Raw genomic sequence first — 25,593 nt, 5'->3', positions numbered from 1 at the left:
AAAGAGGTTCAGAAAGAAAAAAAAAAAAAAAAAAGAAAAAAAAGAAAAAAGAAACAAAAAAAAGAAAACCAATAATGAAAAAAATATAAAAAGGAAAAAATATATATATATTAGATAAACTAGTTAAAAAACGTTAAAAAAGAAAAGGGTAAAAGTTTAAAAAAATTTAGCGGAAGAAGAGAAAAAAATTGAAAAAGAAAAAAAAATTAAATTAACTGCAAGGCTAAAGAATCATGGGGAGAAAGCCATGAGTTCCGTGCTTTGCTTTCTCCTCCTCTGGAATTCCGCTGCTCTCCTTGGTATTTAAACTGCACTCCTCGTAAGTGAACTTGGTCCTGGCTGGGTTTCTTGTTGATCTTCTGGGGGAGGGGCCTGTTGTAGTGATTCTCAAGTGTCTTTGCCCCAGGCGGAGTAGCACCGCCCTTACCAGGGCCCGGGCTGAGTAATCCGCTCGGGTTTGCTTTCGGGAGCTTTTGTTCCCTGAGCGCTTTCCGTAGAGTCTGGAGGACGGGAAGGAAGATGGCGGCCTCCCAGTCTCCGGCCCGGAGGAGCCGAGAGCTTGGGGTCCCACTCCTCAGTGCGCCCTCAGGGAACAGCGTCCAATTACTCCCGTCTGCCTGGCCTCCGGCCGCGCTCCGAGCTGACCGAGCCTGCGACCGGTTCAAGGTAAGCCCGAGCTGTGAGCTCACTCCTCGGCTCCGTCTCTGTAGCCGGCTTCCCCGTTCTAATACCTGCGAGCTCTGCGACACTCAGACACCCCGATCCTTCTGTGACCCTGCGGGACCTGAGGCCACACTGGCCCCGCGTGGGCTTCACCCCAGTTAAGCCTCTGGAGCGATGTCCCTCAGCGGAACAGACTTTTAAAAGTCCCGATTTTGTGCTCCGTTGCTCCGCCGCTTGCCGGGAGCCGGCCCCTCCCCCCGGGGTCTCTTCCCGTCCCTTTGGATTCACTTCTCCGCCAGTCCTACCTTTCAGCAAGTGGTTGATTTTCTGTTTCTAGAATTGCTGTTCTTCTTCTCTTCGATCTCCCGTTGGATTTGTAGGTGTTTGCAATCTTTAGATAAGCTATCTAGCTGATCTCCCGCAACCTGAAGTAGTCTCAGCTGCTACTTCTCCGCCATCTTGACTCCTCCATCACATTAGTATCTTGAAGACAACCAGAATGGGACAGAAATAATCAAATTCCACAAATCAGATTTTCTTTTCTCAGAGAGAAAATTTTAAAACATTTTCTTGTGCACCGACAGGTTGAATCAAATCAAAGCAATTTTTTTCTTGTGGATCTCTTCAACTAGCTTCTTAGCATGACAGAGTGGTACCTTTCAAATCTTTATCTTTATTTAACACAAGGGAATTTTTCCAAACAAAATCATACACAGAAACATATATAAAACCAAGAAAAGTAGAGATGCTTCTTTTTAAATTTTATTTTTTTTTTCAGTGTTCCAAGATTCATTGTTTATGCACCACGCACAGTGCTCCATGCGATATGTGCCTTCCTTAATACCCACCACCAGTAGAGATGATTTTGTTAAGGTGGACTGAAAGGGATGTGCCATTCCAAGACCTTCCTTTTTCCATGGGTTTTGTGAGCTGCCACCCTATCTTGCCTTGCCCACCCTACCACACCACGGATCATGGAAGGCATATTTGAAAAAAAAAATGAAAGAACAGAGGCTGAAGAAGAAGTACACAAGGAATTATACCAATTTTGATCTCTGACCAATCACTCTAGACCTTGATTTCTTAATTATGAAATAAGAGGTTTAGACAAATGACCTTAGGACACTCCCAATGATAAAACTATACTTCTGTGATTAAAGACACATGAATGTTTCATGAAAACAATTTTTAAAGTCTTACTTTAAGTTAAAGATAAATTCTACTCTTTTAGCACTGTCATTTGCCTTCATCTAACTTTCAGAGAACTTGTTTTTGAATTCAAATTAAGATGCTATTGCCTCATCCTGCAGTCAGCCTCACAAAAACAACCGTCTTGCCAATGCCTATTCAAAGCTGCTAACATTTTTACCGACATGTGTTCTCATTAAATTGGTAGCATACAAAGCTAAGCAGGACAAATTATCCTTCCTTTCAGCTGTATTTAGTCTGTGCATTTATGAAGGTACTGATCTGGATTGTTTATTGTCTTTTCATTATGTATTACAACATCCTAAACTCTCCTACTTCTACTCCCTGTCCTTGATGTTGTACTCTCCCTTCAGAGACAGTATGGGTCTTATTAGTAAAATAATAACTAAACAGTCCTGTAGTGGGTTTCTATGACTACAGTCTTTGGAGGTGGTGAGAATAGAATCCACAAAGTGAGATGCTGAGTTTGCCTTAGTAGAGCAATGAAAGCAGAAACAGATGTATTATATGTAGGTGTGTAAATATGTGTAGGTATATGTGTGTACTCATAAGCTCATAATTACCAGAAAGAACTAGCTTTAAAAGAAGAGTGGTAAATAATAGTTATTTTTAAATTATCTAGAGATAGATTAACAAATATGTAGATTAACTAAAATAAAAATATATAATAGCTTATTTATGAAAAGTGCTAAAAGTATTATAAGTTAGCTAGTACAGGGACACCTGGGTGGCTCAGTTGTTAAACCTTCAGCTGAAGAGGGTCCTAGGATAAAGTCCCACATCAGACTCCCTGCTCAGTGTGGAGTCTGCTTCTATCTCTCCCACTCCCCTGCTTGTGTTTCCTCTCTGGCTGTGTCTCCTCTCTCTGTCAAATAAAAAAAAATAAAATATTTTTAAAAATAACAGTACAGTTATATATAAGAAGGATTTATTGCTTAAAACTATAAAGTAACAGGGTTTTAGCAGGGAAATGATGGTACACTTAAATGTTTGAAGAGATTTTAAATAAAAAGACAATTTTTAAAATATGGGAATAACACAACTGTATCAAAATACCATCATTTTTTTTCAAAGAAATGGAACAAATAATCCTAAAATTTATATGGAATCAGAAAAGACCCCAAATAGCCAGAGGAATGTTGAAAAATAAAGCCAAAGTTGGTAGTATCACAATTCCAGATTTCAAGCTCTATTACAAAGCTGTAATCATCAAGACAGTATGGTACTGACACAAAAACAGACACACAGATCAATGTAACAGAATAGAGAACCCAGAAATAGACCCTCCTCTCTGTGTTCAACTAATCTTTGACAAAGCAGGAAAGAATGTCTAATGGAAAAAAGATAGTCTCTTCAACAAATGGAAATCAGAAAATTGGACAGCCACATGCAGAAAAATGAAACTGGACCATTTTCTTACACCACACACAAAAATAGGCTCAAAATGGATGAAAGACCTCAATGTGAGACAGGAATCCATCAAAATCCTTGAGGAGAACACAGGCAGCAACCTTTTCGGCCTCAGCCACAGCAACTTCTTCCTAGAAACATCACCAAAGGCAAGGGAAGCAAGGGCAAACATGAATTCTTGGGACTTCATCAAGGTCAAAAGCTTTTTCACAGCAAAGGAAACAGTTAACAAAACCAAAAAACAACAGACAGAATGGGAGAAGATATTTGCAAAGGATATATCAGATAAAGGGCTATTATCCAAAATCTATAAAGAGCTTAGCAAACTCAACATCCAAAGAAGAAATAACCTAATCAATAAATGGGTAGAAGACATGAACAGATATTTCTGCAAAGAAGACATCCAAATGGCCATCAGACACATGAAAAAGTGCTCAACATCCCTCAGCATCAGGGAAATACAAATCAAAACCACAGTGAGATACCACCTCACACCAGTCAGAATGGCTTAAATTAACAAGTCAGGAAATGACAGATGTTGGCCAGGATGCGGAGAAAGGGGAACCCTTCCACACTGCTGGTGAGAATGCAAGCTGGTATGGTCACTCTGGAAAAGAGCATGGAAGTTCCTCAAAAAGTTGAAAATAGAACAACCCTATGACCCAGCAATTGCACTACTGGGTAATTACCCTAAAGATGCAAATGTGGTGATCTGAAGGGACACGTGCACCTGAATGTTTATAGCAGCAAGGTCCACAATAGCCAAACTATGGAAGGAACCTAGATGTCCATCAACAGATGAATGGATTAAGAGGAAGTGGTGTGTGTGTGTGTGTGTGTGTGTGTGTGTGTATACTGGAATACTATGCAGCGATCAAAAGAAATAAAATATTACCATTTACAACAACGTGGATGAAACTAGAGGGTATTATGCTGAGAGACATAAGTCAATCAGAGAAATACAATTATCATATGATCTCTCTGATATGAGGAATTTGAGAGGCAGGGTGGGGGGTTGTGGGGCATAGGGAAGAAAAAAATGAAACAAGATGGGATCAAGAGGGAGACAAACCATAAGAGACTATTAATCTCACAAAACAGAGTGAGTGTTGCTGGGGGGTTGGGGAGGTAGGGATAGGGTGGTTGGGTTATGGACATTGAGAATGGTATGTGCTGTGGTGAGTGCTGTGAAAGGTGTAAGCCTGATGATTCACAGATCTGTACCCCTGGGGCAAATAATACATTATATGTTAATAAAAATAATTTAAAGAAAATAAAAGGAATGGGAAGGGCTAAGCTAAACCAACAAAAATTAATGAAACATGCTAGGAGTGATGACACTAAGGAACTGTGCCTTGGCCTGAGTGGACAAAAGGAGGAAAATATTACCAGATCCTGGAAAAAAATAGTTTTACTATAATAGAAAGCTACCTTCTGGGATCTAGGATCTTTGGAAGAGGCATGCAGCTAACTGCCAGTGAACTCTTTGGGAAGAAGTTATTAGCATAAATACCCTGACTTTTTCCCCTTCTGATTATCTAATCTCCTCTCAGTGCCTCTCACTGGCTAAAAGTAACCAAAAGATAGAGGACAAGAAGACTGTTGATCCAGACATAAAGGCCAGCTTCTTGGGGGCACAACATAGAGTTAAGAGGACAGAGAAATTATTTAAGTAAGGGGGCTTGAGACTATCCATTACAGTATCAAATAGTCACTACATTGGGTTTAATGTAATATAAGAAAACCCTTTAACTTTTATTCATCCATTCAATGTTTATTTAGCACTTATATGTACCATGCACTATTCATTGTTTTAAGTTTACAGCAGTGAACAAAATAGACAAAGTTCCTGTCCTCATGAAAGAAGGCCAGAAATAAAAACAGGAGTAAATAGTCAAAAAATCTTCAGATGATTTTAAGTAATATTAAGACAATAAGATGAAGTATGATAGAATGATCACAGTGGTGGTGTGAAGCTACTTCAGATGATGTAGTTCAGGAAGGCCTATTTGAAGAGGTGACAACTGAACTAAGACCTGAATAATAGGTTATCTATGCTCATAATTCAGGAAAAGAACTTCTAGGAAAGGGAATAGTAGCTTCAAGTGCCATGAGGATGAAATAAGCTTTTCATATCAGAAGAAGAAAAAGAGTGAGCATAGCTAGAATACAGAGAACTTATCACACGAGTCTGGAGAAGTACAGGAGAAAAGCATCATGAAGGATATTTATATTACTTATTGCTGCATATCAAGCCACTCCAAACATAATGGCTTAATACAACTTATTTTTCCTAAGGATCTTATGGGTCATGATTTTCAGCAGTCTTTGGCTCAGTGATTCTTCTGCTCTATTTGGTGTCAGTTGAAGTCACTTGGCAGTGTTTTTCTGGTGGCTGGGGTGGGTTGAATTGCCCAAGGAGACTCTCATATCCCTGGTGTGTAGGTGTTTCTCTATGTGTCCTCTATGTATTTATATGACCAGGTTGGACTTTCTCAGAACATGGTAGTCTTAGGGCAGTCAGACTTAATACATGGCACTGGCCTCCACCAGAAAAGTAGCAGAAGCTTCTATACCTCTAATGATCTAATGAAAAACTCCTAGAATATCAATTCCACTGCATCCTGTCCATCTGAGCAAGTCACAGAGCCAACTCAATTTCAAAGAGAGAATGAACTCTATCTCTTAAATGATAGTTGCAATCTTTGTAGACCATGAAAGCTTTGTAGATCATGGTAATGTGTTTGGATTATAAACTAAATATATGGAAACCACTGACAGGTTTAATGCGTGATGTGATTTGATTTAGATTTAAAAGATAATATTCTGGCTACTGTGGAGAATACATTTTAGTTTTGCAAGAATGTAGTTTGTGAGACCAGTTAGAAAACTACTGTAACAGACCAAGGGAAGAATGATGATGGCTTATACTAAGATGATGTTGGTGGATATAGAGAAACATGGAAAAATTTGGAATATATTTCAGAGATAAGGTTGAAAACATTTGCTAATTGAATTAATGTGTGAAGTGAAGGAAAATGAATAAATAAGACCCTGAGGACTCAGAGTTATTCTATCTGGAAAGCTGAGGAGATCATGGCACTATCTAGAAAAATGAGGAAGTTTGAGGGAGAGGTGAGCTAGTGGAGGGAGAGAGTAAATGCAAGGTTTTATTTTACCAACTGCAAAACTGAGTAGTAGGCACACTGAACTAATGTAAAAGTCTCCTCTCCCTATTAAAAACCAAGTAGAAATAGTATTACTAATTTATACTTAGCATTACTGTATGTTAGACACTATTATTAAAGCTGCCCATACATGTACTCATTTAAAACTTACTCCTACACTTTGAGAAAGCTGCCATTATTATCATTCCCATTTTACAAATGGGAATACCTGAAATACAGGAGGGTTAAGAAGGGTTAAGTGTGTCTGTGGTCATACAATTATTGACAAATGGGGTAGAATTTGAACTCAAGAAGTTTGGGTTTGAAGTCCATTGCTGGAACCACTACATTATGCTTCCTTCCTGAAAATATGTAACACTGAAGTGTTTCATACAAGAAAAAACTAAAAAAGTTAGTATGGGAAATCCTTGTTTGCAAGAAAGAAAGAGTTCAAAGTCAGATCGATTAATAAGACCCATAGCTTACTTTTGTTGGTGCATGTTTGAGGGCCTCATGATTGCTTTAGGTGTCAAATATTACAGGTCTCTGAAAGCCAGCTTTTCAGTTACTTTGGTGATACTATTTCCACAAAAGCACAGCAGACTTTAAGTAATTTTGTCCCTGGCTATCCTCACTCACAAAAAAAGATGTCTTTATATAGATTTTTAAAAAACAGGCTGAGGAAAAAAAAAAAAGCAGGCTTAAGGTATAATTCACAAATCATGAATTAACCTAGATAAATTAGACTTCATCAAACTTAAGTGTGTGTGTGTGTGTGTGTGTGTGTGTGATACAAGCCAAATAATCAAGAGAGTGAAAAGAAAACACACAACATGAGTGAAAACACTTACAAATAAGGGGTTTGTATCCAGAATATATGAAGAACTCTTCCAACTCAATCAATAACAAAAAGACAAATAACCCAATTACAAATGGAGAAAATAGGGGCACCTGGGTGTCTCAGTGGGTTAAAGCCTCTGCCTTCGGCTCAGGTCATGATCCCAGGGTCCTGGGATGGAGCCCCACATCAGGATCTCTGCTCAGCAGGGAGCCTGCCTCCCTTCCTCTCTCTCTGCCTGCCTTTCTGCCTACTTGTGATCTCTGTCTGTCAAATAAATATAAAAAATGGAGAAAATAATTAAATAGACATTTTACCAAAGAAGACACTTACCTATTTTCCTTTGGTACATGCTTTGTGGTGACCTACATAAAAAGGCAAGTTTATGGTGCATTTGGAGTTAATTTTTGTGTATGGAATAATGAAGGGGTCAAACTTCATTTGCATGTGTATATCCAGTTGTTCCAATACCATTTTGTGGAAAAAACTATTTTTTCTCTATTGAATTGAATTGTCTTAGGTTCTTTGTCAAAAATAAAATGATCATAAAAGTATAGATTGATTTCTGGAATCACAATTCTGTCTAAAGAATATGTCTTGCAATTTATGAACACTGAGTGTACATTTTACTTAGGTCTTTTTAAATTTATTACAAACATATTTTTTTAGGGCCACAATACAAGTGCTGTACTTCTTTTGGTAAATTTATTTCTAAGTACTTTATTCTTTTTAATGCTAGTATAAATAGAATTGTTTCTTAATTTTATTTAGATTGTTTCCTTCTAAGGTGTACAAAACAATTGATGTTTGAATATTAGTCTTGTATTCTGTAACTTTGCCCAACTTACTATTAGCTCTAATAGTTCTAATAGTTGTGGATTTTGTTTTGTTTTGTTTTGTGGATGTCTTAGAATTTTCTCTATAAAGATGATGTCACCTGCAAAATAGTTTTAAGTTTTACTTTCTAATCTGGATGTACTTTAATTCTTTAGAGTAATTGCCCTAGCTAGAACTTCAAGTATGATGTTGAATAAACGTAATGAGAACAGATTTCCTTGCTTTGCTTCCAGTCTTAGAGGGAAAAGCATTCAGTATTTTATCATTGAGTGACATTAGTTGCATTGTTTTTTTTTTTTTTTCCCTAGATGTTCTTTATTAAGGTGAGGAAAATCTATTTTGTTCCTAGTTTGTTGTATGTTTTTTATCATGAAGGGGCATGGATTTTGTCAAATGTTTTTGCCATGTTTTTTGAGTTAGTTATATACTTTTGTCCATTATTCATTAATATAGTGTATTACATTAATTGAATTTGGATATTAAGACAATCTTCCATTCCTAGGTAAATCCCACTTGGCCATTTTTTTTTTTTTATGTTGCTGGATTTGGCTCACTACTATTTTCTAGAGGATTTTTGTGTCTCTGTAGAAGATATTATCTGTAGTTTTCTTTATAACTGATGTATTTGCCTGGTTTTGATATTAGGATTATACTGTTCTCATAGAATGAACTGGGAAATGTTCCCTCCACTTTTATTTCTTGGAAGTGCTGGTAAAGGAATTCTGTTCATTCTTCTTTAAACATTTGGTGGAATTCAGAGGAGGAGTCAAGATGGTGGAGTAGTAGCTGGCTGAGACTACATCAGGTAGCAGGAGATCAGCTAGATAGCTTATCAAACTATTGCAAACACCTACAAATCCAACAGGAGATTGAGGACAAGAAGAACAGCAATTCTAGAAACAGAAAATTGACCACTTTCTGAAAGGTAGGACAGGCAGAGAAGTGAATCCAAAGCGACGGGAAGATGGACCATGGAGGGGAGGGGGCAGCTCCCGGCAAGCAGCAGAGCAATGGAGCACAAAATCAGGACTTTTAAATGTCTGCTCCACTGAGGGACATCGCTCCAGAGGCTAAACCGGGGTGAAGCCCACATGGGGTCAGCATGGCCCCAGGTCCCGTGGGATCACAGAGGGATTGGGGGTGTTTGAGTGTCGCAGAGCTCACAAGTATTAGAGTGGGGAAGCTGGCTACAGAGACAGAGCCAAGGAGTGAGCTCTCAGCTCAGGGTTACCTTGAACTGGTCGCAGGCTGGGTGAACTCGGAGCGTGGCCAGAGGCCAGGGAGATGGGAGTGATTGGGCTCTTTTCTCTGAGGGTGCACTGAGGAGTGGGGCCCCCACCTCTCGGCTCCTCCAGGCCGGAGACTGGGAGGCCGCCATTTTCATTCCCATCCTCCGGAACTCTACAGAAAGTGTTCAGGGGACAAAAGGTCCCAAAAGTGAACCCAAGCGGATTACTTAGGCCGGCCCCTGGTAAGGGCAGTGCAATTCCGCCTCGGGCAAAGACACTTGAGAATCACTACAACAGGCCCCTTCCCCAGAAGATCAACAAGAAATCCAGCCAAGACCAAGTTCACCTACTAAGGAGAGCAGCAGAATTCCAGAAGAGGAGAAAACAAAGCACGAAACTCATGGCTTTCTCCCCATGATTCTTTAGTCTTGTGGTTAATTTAATTTTTTTTTAAATTTAATTTTTTTTCTTCTGTGAAATTTTTTAACATTTACCCTTTTATTTTTTAACGTTTTTTAACTAGTTTATCTAATATATATATATTTTTTTTTCCTTTATTTGTTTTCTTTTTTAAATTTTTTTTTCTGAACTTCTTTTTATCGCCTTTCTCCCCCCAACAATTTGGGGTCTTTTCTGATTTGGTTAAATCGCATTTTCCTGGGGTCTTTGCAACCCTTTTAGTATTTTATTTGCTACTTCATATACTCTTATCTGGATAAAATGACAAGGCAGAAAAACTCACCATGAAAAAAAAGAACAAGAGGCAGTACCGAAGGCTAGGGACCTAATCAATACAGACATTGGTAATATGTCAGATCTAGAGTTCAGAATGATGATTCTCAAGGTTCTAGCTGGGCTCGAAAAAGGCACTGAAGATATTAGAGAAACCCTCTTGGGAGATATAAAAGCCCTTTCTGGAGAAATAAAAGAAATAAAATCTAACCAAACTGAAATAAAAAAAGCTATTAATGAGGTGCAATAAAAAATGGATGCTCTCACTGCTAGGATAAATGAGGCAGAAGAAAGAATTAGTGATATAGAAGACCAAATGACAGAGAATGAAGAAGCTGAGCAAAGAGGGACAAACAGCTACTGGACCACGAGGGGATAAATCAAGAAATAAGTGACACCATAAGATGAAACAACATTAGAATAATTGGGATTCCAGGGGCACCTGGGTGGCTCAGTGGTTAAAGCCTCTGCCTTCAGCTCAGGTCATGATCCCAGGGTCCTGAGATTGAGTCCTGAATCGGGCTCTCTGCTCGGTAGGGAGCCTGCCTCCTCCTCCTCTCTCTCTCTGCCTGCCTCTCTGCCGACTTGTGATCTGTCTGTCAAATTAATAAAAAAAAAAAACTTAAAAAAAAAAGAATAATTGGGATTCCAAAAGAAGAAGAAGAAAGAGGGGAGCAGAAGGTATATTGGAGAGAATTATTGGAGAGAATTTCCCTAATATGGCAAAGAGAACAAGCATCAAAATCCAGGAGGTGCAGAGAATCCCCTCAAAGTCAACAAGAATAGGTCCACACCCCGTCACCTAATAGTAAAATTTACAAGTCTTAGTGACAAAGAGAAAATCCTGAAAGCAGCCCGGGAAAAGAAGTCTGAAACATACAATGGTAAAAATATTAGATTGGCAGCGGACTTATCCACAGAGACCTGGCAGGCCTGAAAGAACTGGCATGATAAATTCAGAGCATTAAACGAGAAAAACAAGCAGACAAGAATACTATATCCAGCTAGGCTATCATTGAAAATAGAAGGAGAGATAAAAAGCTTCCAGGACAAACAAAAACTGAAAGAATTTGCAAACACCAAACCAGCTCTACAGGAAATATTGAAAGGGGTCCTCTAAGCAAAGAGAGAGCCTAAAAGTAGCAGATCAAAAAGGAAAAGAGACAATATACAGTAACAGTCACCTTATAGGCAATACAATGGCACTAAATTCATATCTCTCAATAGTTACCCTGAATGTAAAGGGGCTAAATGCCCCAATCAAAAGACAAAGGGTATCAGAATGGATAAAAAAATAAAACCCATCAATATGCTGCCTACAAGAAACTCATTTAATACCTGAAGACACCTCCATTTTTAAAGTGAGGGGGTAGAAAACAATTTACCATGCTAATGGACATCAGAAAAAGCTGGGGTGGCAATCTTTATATCAGATCAATTAGATTTTAAGCCAAAGACTATAATAAGAGATGAGGAAGGACACTATATCATACTCAAAGGGTCTGTCCAACAAGAAGATCTAACAATTGTAAATATCTATGCCCCTAACGTGGGAGCAGCCAACTATATAAACCAATTAATGACAAAATCAAAGAAACACGTCAACAATCATACAATAATAGTAGGGGACTTTAACACTCCCCTCACTGAAATGGACAGATCATCCAAGCAAAAGATCAACAAGGAAATAAAGGCCTTAAATGACACACTGGACCAGATGGACATCACAGATATATTCAGAACATTTCATCCCAAAGCAACAGAATACACATTCTTCTCTAGTGCACATGGAACATTCTCCAGAATAGATCACATCCCGGGTGATAAATCAGGTCGCAACTGGTATCAAAAGATTGGGATCATTCCCTGCATATTTTCAGACCACAATTCTCTGAAGCTAGAACTCAATCACAAGGGGAAATTTGGAAAGAACACAAATACATGGAGACTAAACAGCATCCTTCTAAAGAATGAATGGGTCAACCAGGAAATTAAAGAAGAATTGAAAAAATTCATGGAAACAAATGATAATGAAAACAAAATGATTCAAAACTTGTGGGACACAGCAAAGGCAGTCCTCAAAGGAAAATCTATAGCAGTACAATCTTTCTTAAGAAGCAAAAAAGGTCTCAAATACACAACCTAACCCTACACCTAAAGGAGCTGGAGAAAGAACAAGAAAGAAAACCTAAACCCAGCAGGAGAAGAGAAATATAAAGATCAGGACAGAAATCAATGAAATAGAAACCAAAAAAACAATACAAAAAATCAAGGAAACTAGGAGCTGGTTCTTTGAAAGAATTAATAAGATTGATAAACCCCTGGCCAGACTTATCAAAAAGAAAAAAAGAAAGGACCCAAATAAATAAAATCATGAATGAAAGAGGAGAGATCACAACTAACACCAAAGAAATACAAACAATTATAAGAACATACTATGAGCAACTCTACGCCAACAAATTTGACAATCTGGAAGAAATGGATGCATTCCTAGAGACATATAAACTACCACAACTGAACCAGGAAGAAATAGAAAACCTGAACAGACCCATAACCAGTAAGGAGATTGAAAGAGTCATCAAAAATCTCCAAACAAACAAAAGCCCAGGGCCAGACGGCTTCCCAGGGGAATTCTACCAAACATTTAAAGAACTATTTCTTATTCTCCTGAAACTGTTCCAAAAAATAGAAATGGAAGGAGAACTTCCAAACTCATTTTATGAGGCCAGCATCACCTTGATCCCAAAACCAGACAAGGATCCCATCAAAAAAGAGAATTACAGACCAATATCCTTCATGAACACAGATGTGAAAATTCTCACCAAAATTCTCACCAAAATACTAGCAAATAGGATTCAACAGTATATTAAAAGAATTATTCACCACGACCAAGTGGGATTTATTCCAGGGCTGCAAGGTTGGTTCAACATCTGCAAATCAATCAATGTGATACAACACATTAATAAAAGAAAGAACAAGATACGATACTCTCATTAGATGCAGGAAAAGCATTTGACAAAGTAAAGCATCCCTTCCTGATCAAAACTCTTCAAAGTGTAGGGATAGAGGGCACATACCTCAATATTATCAAAGCCATCTATGAAAAACCCACTGCAAATATCATTCTCAATGGAGAAAAACTGAAAGCTTTTCCGCTAAGGTCAGGAACATGGCAGGGATGTCCATTATCACCATTGCTATTCAACATAGTACTAGAAGTCCTAGTCTCAGCAGTCAGACAACAAAAAGAAATTAAAGGCATCCAAATCGGCAAAGAAGAAGTCATACTATCACTCTTCACAAATGATATGATACTATATGTGGAAAACCCAAAAGACTCCACTGCAAAACTGCTAGAACTTGTAGAGGAATTCAGTTAAGTGTCAGGATATAAAATCAACGCACAGAAATCAGTTGCGTTTCTCTACACCAACAAGACAGAAGAAAGAGAAATTAAGTAGTCAATCCCATTTACAATTGCACCCAAAACTATAAGATACCTAGGAATAAACCTAACCAAAGAGGCAAAGAACCTATACACAGAAAACTATAAAGTACTCATGAAAGAAACTGAGGAAGACACAAAGAAATGGAAAAATGTTCCATGCTCCTGGATTGGAAGAACAAATATTGTGAAAATGTCTATGCTACCTAAAGCAATCTACACATTTAATGCAATCCCTATCAAAATCCCAGCATTTTTTTTTTCAAAGAAATGGAACAAATAATACTAACATTTATATGGAACCAGAAAAGACCTCGAATAGCCAAAGGATTATTGAAAAAGAAAGCCATAGTTGGTGGCTTCACAATTCTGGACTTCAAGCACTATTACAAAGCTGTCATCATCAAGAAACCAGGGTACTGGCACACAAACAGACACATAGATCAATGGAACAGGATAGAGAGCCCAGAAATAGACCCTCAACTCTATGGTCAACTAATCTTAGACAAAGCAGGAAAAATGTCCAATGGAATGGAAAAAAGACAGTCTCTTCAATAAATGGTTTTGGGAAAATTGGACGGCCACATGCAGAAAAATCACATTAGACAATTTCCTTATACCACACATGAAAATAGACTCAAAATGGATGAAGGACCTCAATGCCAGAAAGGAATCCATCAAAATCCTTGAGGAGAACACAGGCAGCAACCTCTTCGACCTCAGCCACAGCAACATCTTCCTGGGAACATCGCCAAAGGCAAGGGAAGCAAGGGCAAAAATGAACTATTGGGATTTCATCAAGATCAAAAGCTTTTGCACAACAAAGGAAACAGTTAACAAAACCAAAAGACAACTGACAGAATGGGAGAAGATATTTGCAAACGACATATCAGATAAAGGTCTAGTGTCCAAAATCTATAAAGAACATAGCAAACTCAACACCCAAAGAACAAATAATCCAATCAAGAAATGGGCAGAAGACATGGACAGACATTTCTACAAAGAAGACATCCAGATGGCCAACGGACACATGAAAAAGTGCTCCACATCACTCAGCATCAAGGAAATACAAATGAAAACCACAATGAGATATCACCTCACACCAGTCAGAATGGCTAAAATTAACAAGTCAGGAAATGACAGATGCTGGTAAGGATGTAGAGAAAGGGGAATCCTCCTACACTGTGCCTCCACACTGGTGAAACCACTCTGGAAAACAGCATGGAGGTTCTTCAAAATGTTGAAAATTGAACTACCCTATGACCCAGCAATTGCACTACTGGGTATTTACCCTAAAGATACAAACATATTGATGTGAAGGGGCATGTGCACCTGAATGTTTATAGCAGCAATGTCTACAATAGCCAAACAATGGAAAGAACCTAGATGTCCATCCACAGATGAATGGATAAAGAAGATGTGGTATATATACACAATGGAATTCTATGCAGCCATCAAAAGAAATGAAATCTTGCCATTTGTGACAATGTGGATGGAACTAGAGGGTATCATGCTTAGTGAAATAAGTCAATCAGAGAAAGACAACTCTCACATGATCTCCTTGATATGACGATGTGGAGATGCAACATGGGGGGTTTGGGGTGTAGGAGAAGAATAAATGAAACAAGATGGGATTGGGAGGGAGAAAAACCATAAGTGACTCTTAATCTCACAAAACAAACTGAGGGTTGCTGGCGGGAGGGGGGTCAGGAGAGGGGGGTGGGGTTATGGACATTGGGGAGGGTATGTACTATGATGAGTGCTGTGAAGTGTGTAAACCTGGCGATTCACAGACCTGTACCCCTGGGGGTAAAAATATATTATATGTTTATAAGAAAAAATAATAATAAATAAAAAAAATTAAAAAAAAAACATTTGGTGGAATTCACCAGTGAAGCTGGGCTCTGGGCTACTTTTTTTTAATTAGCAATTAAGTTTATTAATTTGTTATATAGTTCTATTGAGGTTTTCTAATTCTACTTGAGTCAATTCTGGTAGTTTGAATCTTTTTAAAAATACCATTTCATCAGGGCACCTGGGTGTCTCAGTTGGTTCGGCGTCTACCTTCAACTCAGATCATGATTCTGGAGTCCCGGTATTCTGTCCTGCATCAGGCTTCCTGCTCAGCAGGTGTCTGCTTCTCCCTCACCCTCTGTTCTTCACCCCATTGTGCTCTCTCTCACTCTCTATCTCAAATAAATAAATAAAATCTTATGAAAAGAATACCATTTCATCTAGATTATCTAATTTGTAGTCATACATTTGTACATTGTTTCCTCTACACTTTTTTCCCCGTGTAAGTTGGTGGTGATGTCCTTTTTTTTATTGTTGAGCTTAGCAATTTGAATCTTCTTTCCTCTTCTTTTGGTTAGTCTAGCTAAAGGTTTGTCAGCTTTGTTGATTTTTGCAAAGAACTAAAGTTTGATATTTACTTAAATCTTTAAGCCTTAAATCTTTGGTATTTTACTTCTTGGATTTTAAACTCCCCTTATCCCCCTCTCTCTAAATATAAAGACAAAGTTGGTTTATATGTGATTAACATGAAAAACTAACATAACCCTGAAGACATTTTTTTCTTCACCTAATATAGGTGATTTCAGGCTAGTACAATACTCAATGATTATTATAATTCTTCTTCTATCTTATTGTTAAGCCACTTTCAAAAGTTTACATTTGCCTATTTGAGCCCCACCATCATGTTAGCATTTCGGGCAACATACCAGTATTCTTGCCATCAGGAAATAGACTAACATTTCCATTCCTGAAAAGACCTCCTCAATTTTCACATACCATTCCATTAACAACCTTTTAGTCCAATCCTATTATATGGACCCACTGAGCAACAAAGAGGCTGGAAACTGAGCTCTAATCATCAATAAAATAAGGAAAGACTACTTATCAAAGGATATATCTATCCTTGTATAAGTATGTGTGATGTGTACATATTTTGAAATTATATAAAGTCATTTTATTACATACTACATTTCATATTCTGATTTTAAAAATATTTAATAGCATTTATTAAGAACCCTAATGAAACAATCTCTGTGTATGTGTGTGTATAGTATGTGTTCGGGTTTTTGATGATTCAGATCTAATGATTATGAGAATGAACATTTGTGATCTATTCACTACTTCCTTTTCTTGTCTATTATATTTTCATTCCTGATCCTTTCTTAGAAATTTAAAGTGTTTTCTCTAAGCTCTATAATCAATTAGAATACTGGTTTCCAGATAGTTGTATGCACAAGAATCATCTGGGAAATTTATCGAAAATGTGGATTCCAGGTTCTATCTCAAGAGATTTTAAATTAGGTCTGTGATAGAACCCGGAACTTGCATAATCAACAGGGACCCCAGTTGTTCTGACCACAATATTTGAAAATAAAAAATTCACTGCATTAGGGGATTTTGTGATTAACCTTTTTTCCTTTTAAATGTAAAATGAATTTGACAACTAAGATATAGCTCTTCTTCATTTCTAACGACTCTTATGAATCTGGCTTCCATTATTTTACTTCAAATGGAATCTGTCTACTTAGTTAATTTAAAGAAAAACTTAAACATATATTATATTAGTTAAGTTGTTTATGAAAACAATGAAAGAAGAGATGGAGAAAGTTCTCTTTATTCAACTTGTAGACAGACAATCCTGGTTGGATAGAACCTTTATAATGAAATATTCAGAACATTATCTTATATTGTAAAGATCAAATAATTTTCTTTTCTGTAACAAAACTGGTCCCTCTTAAATCAGTCTTTGAGATATATCTCACCCAATTCTCTTACATTTCCAGAATTTTCCAATTAGCTTCAATACCATATATCAGCATGGGGGTTTATTCCATCATAGAAGTATATTATTATTTCTACAGGTAATTCCTGGAACTTCTTGAAGACCTTTCAGAATAAATACTCTCTTATGCCAGTGAGTTGTGATGTGGATGGAGATTAGGCAGAAATGTAAATGTTTATGATTTGACTAAAATTAATGAGTCAATGTCTATTATCATATTTATTAAGTGAGCAGCAGATTTAAAATGAATTTAAAAATAGAATTTACTAAAAACCAAAACAGAAACAGACTCACAGATACAGGAAACAAACTCTCAGTTACCAGAAGGGAGGAAGCTCAGAGAGTGGGCAAAAGAGTGAAGGGGATTAAGAGGTAAAAACTTCCATCTCTAAAGTACAGAAGCTGTGGGGATGTCGTGTACAACTTAGGGAATACAGTCAATAATATTGTAGTCACTGTATATGGGGAGAGATGGTAACTAGACCCATCATGGGGATTGCTATATTTAAAAATATTGAATCATGGGATGCCTGGGTAGCTCAGTCTGCTAAATCTTTGCCTTCACCTCAGGTCATGATCCCAGCATCCTAGGATGGAGTTCCACATCCAGATCCTTGCTCAGCAGAGAGCCTGCTTCTCCCTCTGCTTGCCACTTCACCTGCTTGTGTGTGCTCCATGCACTCCAGACAAATAAATAAATAAAATCTTGAAAAAAGAAACAAAAGTAAAAATATTGAATCATGGCACACCTGGGTGGCTCAGGCAGTTGAGCATCTACCTTCAGCTCAGGTCATGATCCCAGGGTACTGGGATTGAGCCCCACATAGGGCTCCCTGCTCATCACGAAGTCAGCTTGTCCCTCTCCTTCTCTCCCTCCCCCTCTTGTATGCACTCTTTCAAATAAATAAGTAAAATATTTTAAAAATATTTAATTAAAATAAGAATATCTAATTGCTGCAATGTACCCTTTTTAAAGTTTTTCCATTTTATTTTATTTCTTTTCAGTGTTCCAAAATTCATTGTTTATGCACCACACTCAGTGCACCATGCAATAATGCCCTCCATACTACCCACCACCAGGCTAACCTAACCCCCCACCCCCAACCCTCCAAAACACTCAGTTTGTTTCTCAGAGTTCACAGTCTCTCATGGTTTGTCTCCCCCTCCAATTTCCCCCATCTCACTTCTCCTCTCTAGGTCCCAATGTCCTCCTTGTGCTCCACAGGTAAGTGAATCCATATGATATTTGACTCTCTCTGCTTGACTTATTTCACTCAGCATGATCTCGTCCAGTCCCATCCATGTTGATATAAAAGTTGCATATTCACCTTTTCTGATGGAGACATAATACTCCATTGCATATATGGACCTTATCTTCTTTATCCATTTGACTGGTGAAGGGCATCTTGGCTCTTTCCACAGTTTGGCGACTGCAGCCATTGCTGCTATGAACTTTGGGGTACAGGTGGCCCTTCTTTTCGCTACATCTGTATCTTTGGGGTAAATACCCTGTAGTGCAATTGCAGGGTCATAGGGATGCTCTACTTTTAATTTCTTAAGGAATTACCACATTGTTTTTTTTTTTTTTGAAAAAAATCAAAAAAGTGGCTGCAACGACTTGCATTCCCATCAACAGTGCAAGAGGGTTCCCCTTTCTCCACATCCTCTCCAACACATATTGTTTACCATCCTGTTAATTTTGGCCATTCTGACTAGTGTAAGGTGGTATCTCAATGTGGTTTTGATTTGAGTCTCCCTGATGGCTAATGATGATGAACATTTTTTCATGTGTCTGTTAGACATTTCTATGTCTTCTTTGGAGAAGTATCTGTTCATGTGTTCTGCCCATTTTTTGATGTGATTATCTATTTTGTGTATGTTGAGTTTGAAAACTTCTTTATAGATCTTGGATATCAGCCCTTTGTCTCTAGTGTCATTTGCTAATATTTTCTCCCATTCCATGGTTTGCCTCTGTTTTGTTGACTGCTTTCTCTGCTGTGCAGAAACTTTTGATCTTGACGAAGTCCCAAAAGTTCATTTTCGCTTTTGTTTCCTTTGTCTCTGGAGACATGTCTTGAAAGAAGTTGCTGTGGCCGGTGTCAAAGAGATTACTGCTTATATTCTCCTCTAGGATTTTGATAGATTCCTGCCTCATGTTGAGGTCTTTTATTCATTTTGTGTTTATCTTTGTGTATGGAGTAAGAGAATGTTTGCGCTTCATTATTCTACACATAGCTATCCAATTTTCCCAGCACCATTTATTAAAGATACTCTCTTTTTTCCACGGGATATTTTTTCCTTCTTTGTCAAATATTATTTGACCAAAGAATTGAGGGTCCCTATCTGGGCTCTCTACTATGTTCCACTGGTCTATGTGTCTGTTTTTGTGCCAGTACCAGGCTGTCTTGGTGATCACAGCTTTGTAGTAAAACTTGAAATCAGGAAATTGATGCCACCCCACTTTTGTTTTTCATTTTTAACATTTCCTTAGCAATTCAGGGTCTCTTTGGGTTCCATAAAAATTTTAGGATTGTTTGTTCCAGTTCCTTGAAAAATGCCAGTGGAATTTGATCGGGATGGCATTGAAAGTATAGATTGCTCTAGGCAGTATAGACATTTTAACAATGTTTATTCTTCCAATCCATGAGTGTGGGATGCTCTTCCATCTTTTTGTGTCTTCTTGCATTTCTTTCATGAATGTTCTGTAGTTCCTCAAGTACAGATCCTTTACCTCTTTTGTTAGGTTTATTCCCAGGTCTCTTATGGTTCTTGGTGATATAGTAAATGGAATTGATTCTCTAATTTCCCTTTCTATATTTTCATTGTTAGTGTATAAGAAAGCAACTGATTTCCATACATTGATTTTGTATCCTGCTACATTACTGAATTGCTGTATGAGTTCTAGTAGTTTGGGGTAGAGTCTTTTGTGTTTTCCATATGAAGTATCATGTCACCTATGGGATGCAGCAAAGGCGGTCCTAAAGGGGAAATACATAGCCATCCAAGCCTCCCTCAAATAAATTGAAAAATCCATAATACAACAAATCTTTACACTTTAAAGAACTGGAAAATCAAGAACAAAGTACACTAACCCCAAACACCAGAAGGGAAATAAACAAGTTTAGATCAGAGATCAATAAGATGGAAACTAGAGATACAGTAGAACACATGAATGAAGCTAGAAGCTGGTTTTTTGTATGATTCAATAAGATCAATAAACCATTGGCCACACCAATCCAAAAGAAAAGAGTGAGGACCCAAATTAATAAAATTATGAATGAGAAGGGAGAGATCACAACTAACACCAAGGAAATAGAAACAATCATCAGAAATTATTATCAACAGTTATATGCCAATAAGTTAAGCAAACTAGACAAAATTGATGCATTCCTGGAAACCTATAAACCTCCAAAACTCAATCAGGAAGAAATTGGTAACTTGAATAGACCAATATCTAGTAACGAGATTGAAGCAGTGATCAAACCCCCCCCCCCCAAAACCAGAGCCCAGTACCTGACTGACTCCTTGGAGAATTCTGCTAAACAGTCAAGGAAGAAATAATACCTATTATCCTGAAGCTGTTTTAAAATTCAAAACAGATGGAGAACTTCCAGACTCTTTTTATGAAGCCAGCATTATCCTGATCCCCAAACCAGGCAAAGATCACAACAAAAAGGAGAATTTCAGACCAATGTCCCTGATGAATATGGATGCCAAGATTCTCAACAAGATCCTAGCTAATAGGATCCAACAGTACATTAAAAAGTTTATCTACCACAACCAGGTGGGATTTACCCATGGGATGCAAGAGTAGTTCAACATTCACAAGTCAATCAATGTAATAGAACAAATCAATAAGAGAGGAGAGAAGAACCACATGGTCCTCTCAGCTGATGCAAATAAAGCATTTGACAAGATATAGCATAGTTCTTGATTTAAATTATTCAAAGTATAGGGATAGAGAGAATATTCCTCAACTGCATAAAATCTATCTATGAGGAACCCACATCAAATTTCATTCTCAATGGGGAAAAGCTGACAGCCTTCCCTTTGAGATCAGGACCACGACAAGGATGCCCACTCTTGCCACTGTTGTTTAACATAGTACCAGATGTGGTAGCAACAGCAATCAGACAACAAAAAGAAATAAAAGGTATTCAAATTGGCAATGAAGAAATCAAGCTCTCTTCACAGTTGACATGATAATTTATACTGCTATGTACTCTTGAAACTAGTAGACTGTTCTTTGTCAATTGTTTTTCAATTAAAACAACAACAACAATGTTCTACTAAAATGGAAGCAAAAGAAAGAAAAGAGACATAAGGACAGGTACAGAATTCCAAAATCTGTCTGAAGAGATTTCTAGAAGGACAAAGAAAATGGAGGAGGGGCAGCCCTTCGCCTCTTCAGCCCTATTTTCTTCACACAAGTCATTTGTCACTGAAATTATAATTATAATTTGGCTGTATGGAAGTATGACTATCTCTATCTGAAATCAATCTTTATAGCATGTAAAAAGTAGATTTTAAATGGGCATTAATTAATTTTCTTAGAAGTAAAATTGTTAAATCAAAGAGTAAGAAGAGTTTTCCCAGAAATTCCAATTTTAGAAATTTATTTTAAAGCAAAACAGAGAAATGTACAAAGGTATATGCACAATGATGTTCATATCAGCTTAATTTATAATCAGGAAATTCTGAAAACAAAAGCCCTATGTAACAGGAGACTTAGTATGTACATGATGGGATATTCATATATGATTGAGTTATATGCTACTTTAAAAAATATATTATAGAAGGTGATTTATTGACATAGGAAATGCATTTAATATATCATTAAATATTTTTAAAGATATTTAAAATATAACAAGTAGTATATGATCTAAATTTTGGGAAAAATAAAAATGTGTCTGCATACACAAACACACATGTACATACACACATAGAATAAAGACTGTAAGAATATGTATCAACTCGACAAAATGTTAACAAGGTCTATTTTTAGATTGAGACATTACATGTGACTTTTGTTTTTATTTTGTGCTGTGCTTTTCTATATTACACTTTCTCTATTTTACTTATATAATAGGGAAAAAGTTATTTTTTGAAATAGCAGTACATTAAATTAAAATGTACAATTTGTCCATTGAGATTTAATATAACTGATTTAAATGGATGTACAGACTGGTAATTCCTCTAAATCTATTAACACCAAGTTTATCAGCTTGCACTTTTTAAATATGATCTTTATTCTTTTGTATACCAGTGAATTATTAAAAATCTTTTTGGAGATACTCATTTGGTGCTGGTGAAGGGACTGATGATATGAATCCTGCAGTTCTATTATCGGCTATGCCACAAACTCCTTTGCTCCTGAAGCAGGTTACTATCTCACGTGAATCTTCTTGAGTGGTGATAGTTCGCATTTCTTAGATAAAAGACCTAGATATAGGTATTAGAGCTTCAAACTTTAGTGTATATCTTAGCACAGATTTCAACACATTTCTTGTTCAGAAAACTAATAGCAATGTCACTAAGATCCCACACATCCCATGGAATATTTTGTCATTAATTAGCTTTATCTTTCTCTGAATATGAACCAGTTAGCATCTAAATCCAAATAAAGAAAAAAAAGAACAATCTCAGGACTAGAAATAAATCAGTTTTAAGGTCCTGAAACTTCAAATGAACAGAAGTCTACAAATCCTTTAGAAATATTACAGTCCAACAGTATTTTCCTGCAAACTTGTTTTGTGTGCAGGGCTGGGAAAGTTGGGGATGAAATTGAATTAAAGCATAGTTAGCACACAATTAAGAAACTGCGACAAATGCATGAAGGAGACAAACACAACAACAAATCAGGGGAACCAATGGAAAATGATATAAGGAAAAGGAAACTAACAGTTATTGAGCATCAACTGAACTGTTTATCACATTCTAGTTGTTGGGGCAGCAAGTAAAGAGTGGAGTCAAATATTACTATAGAATTTGGACTCAATTAAGGATTAATAAGTTATAAATCGTATCATAACTTTATTTCAAAGTAATTAGAATTATAATGTTTGCATACATTTAGACTTACCCTGCATATGTAAGCAAGCCTTTATTTTGGCAGCTATTTACATTTTTGTTTTAGTTTTTATTTTATCAAAGTTAAACAGGTACATGAATTAAATAGGCAATTAATCCTATGAGGCATATTAACAGCACTTCCTTGACTACTTTTATCCTGTATTTCCTACTACCTAGAGACAATCTATTTCTTTTAACTGATCATTTTGGTATGTACCTTCATATTGTCATATAATGTATTTATATTGCTACATTTTAATATTACTACTAAATTTTGGTATTATCTATTTCTTTCTTACTGTATGATAAGGAATTAGTTATTTCTCTCAACTTCTACTACACTTCCTGTGCCCCATTCTCTCATATAGTTAGTTCATTTATTACCTAGTGCTTACATGAAATGACAAAGCAAATGCTTAACTGTGCTGAGTTAGTAGTAATCTGTCCTTTCCTGCTCCACTTTTGGTTCTCCCCTCAGTTAACAATTATTTTGGTTTTGATGGCTTAGCCTTCTATGTATTTATCACTAATTTAAACCCATACTCTCCTATATTGCATAAATTTTCTTTCATATAGTCAAACACATTTTTTTTCCAAGCACAATTTTATCTTCTTAATGTCCTTCCAGGAACCAATTTTTTGGTGACTATGATAGAGTCTATTTTTTCTTCCTCTTTCTTGGTATTTACCCTGGTTTTATAGTTGTATATCCTCTAGTACCTTTCTGGGAAAGGATGCCTGAGTGGCACAGTTTTTGAGACCTTGCATACCTGAAAAATTTTTGTTCTATCCTTATCTTGATTGATAGTTCACAGGCATAGAATTCTAGGTTAAAGTAATTTTCTGTCAAAATCTTGAAATTACTGTTTCATTCTCCTCTAGCTTCCAGTATTGCTGAGAAGTTTTATACCATTCTATGATATGATCCCTTGTGTAAGGGAAGTTCCTTCTCTCTGAATCTTTTAGAACCTTTTTCTCTCTTCTAGAGTTCTAAAATTTTATGATGATGTGTTTCGGTGAACCTATTTTTATATACTGTGCTAGGTACTTGATGAGCCCTTTCAATCTGGAAACTCATGTTCTTTAGGCCTGGGATGATTTATTGAATTCTTTCTTTGATAATTTTCTTCCATCTGATTTCTATATTCTCTGTTTCTTCAACTCTTATTATTGGAATCTTGGATAGATCTTCTATTGTTACTGTCCTTTTAATTTTCTGTCTCTTTGCCTTTTTACTCTACTTTCTGGAATATTTCTTAGACTTTATCTTTTAAGCCCTCTTACTGGGTTTTCATGTGTAAGAAGCTATTTTTAATTTTCAAAACACTTTATTGTCCTTAGATGTTCCTTTTTATAGCAAATAGCTCTTATTTCATGAGTTAATAACCTCTCCAATATCTGAGGATTTTTTTTGTATTATTTTTCATTCATAGTTTTGTTTCCTCTAAGTTGTTTTGTTATGACTATTTGTTCTGTTATCCACTGGACAATTTTTTCAAATGGCTAGTGAGCTCTGAGTGACACATTATAGCTTAGTATTGGGCACTGAAAAGCAGGTTGGAAGTTCTATGTGTTGGATAAGTTTTATTGACTGGCTTCATGGTAGTGTGACCTGGCTAAATCATTTCCTTAGAGGATACCTGGATTTTATAATCTCCTTACTATAAAGTATAAACCTGGCTGTCAGCATTCTGGAATCTCAGTGAGGGAAAATTATGTGGTTTTTCATATTCAATATATGAACTTTCACACAATCCACCTGTTTTAATACAGTTAACTCAATCCTTAGTTATAACTAGTTTCTCCCTTCCAGAGACCCTTTATTTTATCTTTGCCAGAGAATTGATTGCCATTATTTTTCCATGGATAGGGAGAGGGCAGTATATCAGCTACATGAAATAGAAAAGATACTTAGGTTTTAACTCCTCAAGGAAATTCAAATTAAAGTTTTAAACCAATCTTCCTGTTTTTTAACTCCTTATTCATCTTCCAGTGGTTCTTGGCACTACCCTCCCTAAGGTTTTCAGGAGCACGATAATATAAAACTGGTTGCTTCTTGGCTTTCTCCACCATAAGGATTTATCTTTTCTGGGTGTACCAAGTAATTTTCTATTAATCTCATCTGCTTTGTGCATTTCAAAGGTTTGTTTCCTGCTGTATCCTTCTTATTCTTTTGTTCCTATTAATATTATGAA

The sequence above is a fragment of the Lontra canadensis genome, unplaced genomic scaffold, assembly GCF_010015895.1.
Source record: "Lontra canadensis isolate GAN:19392208 unplaced genomic scaffold, GSC_riverotter_1.0 scaffold77, whole genome shotgun sequence".
Lineage (NCBI taxonomy): Eukaryota > Metazoa > Chordata > Mammalia > Carnivora > Mustelidae > Lontra > Lontra canadensis.
Note: the sequence above shows the minus strand (reverse complement) of the source record.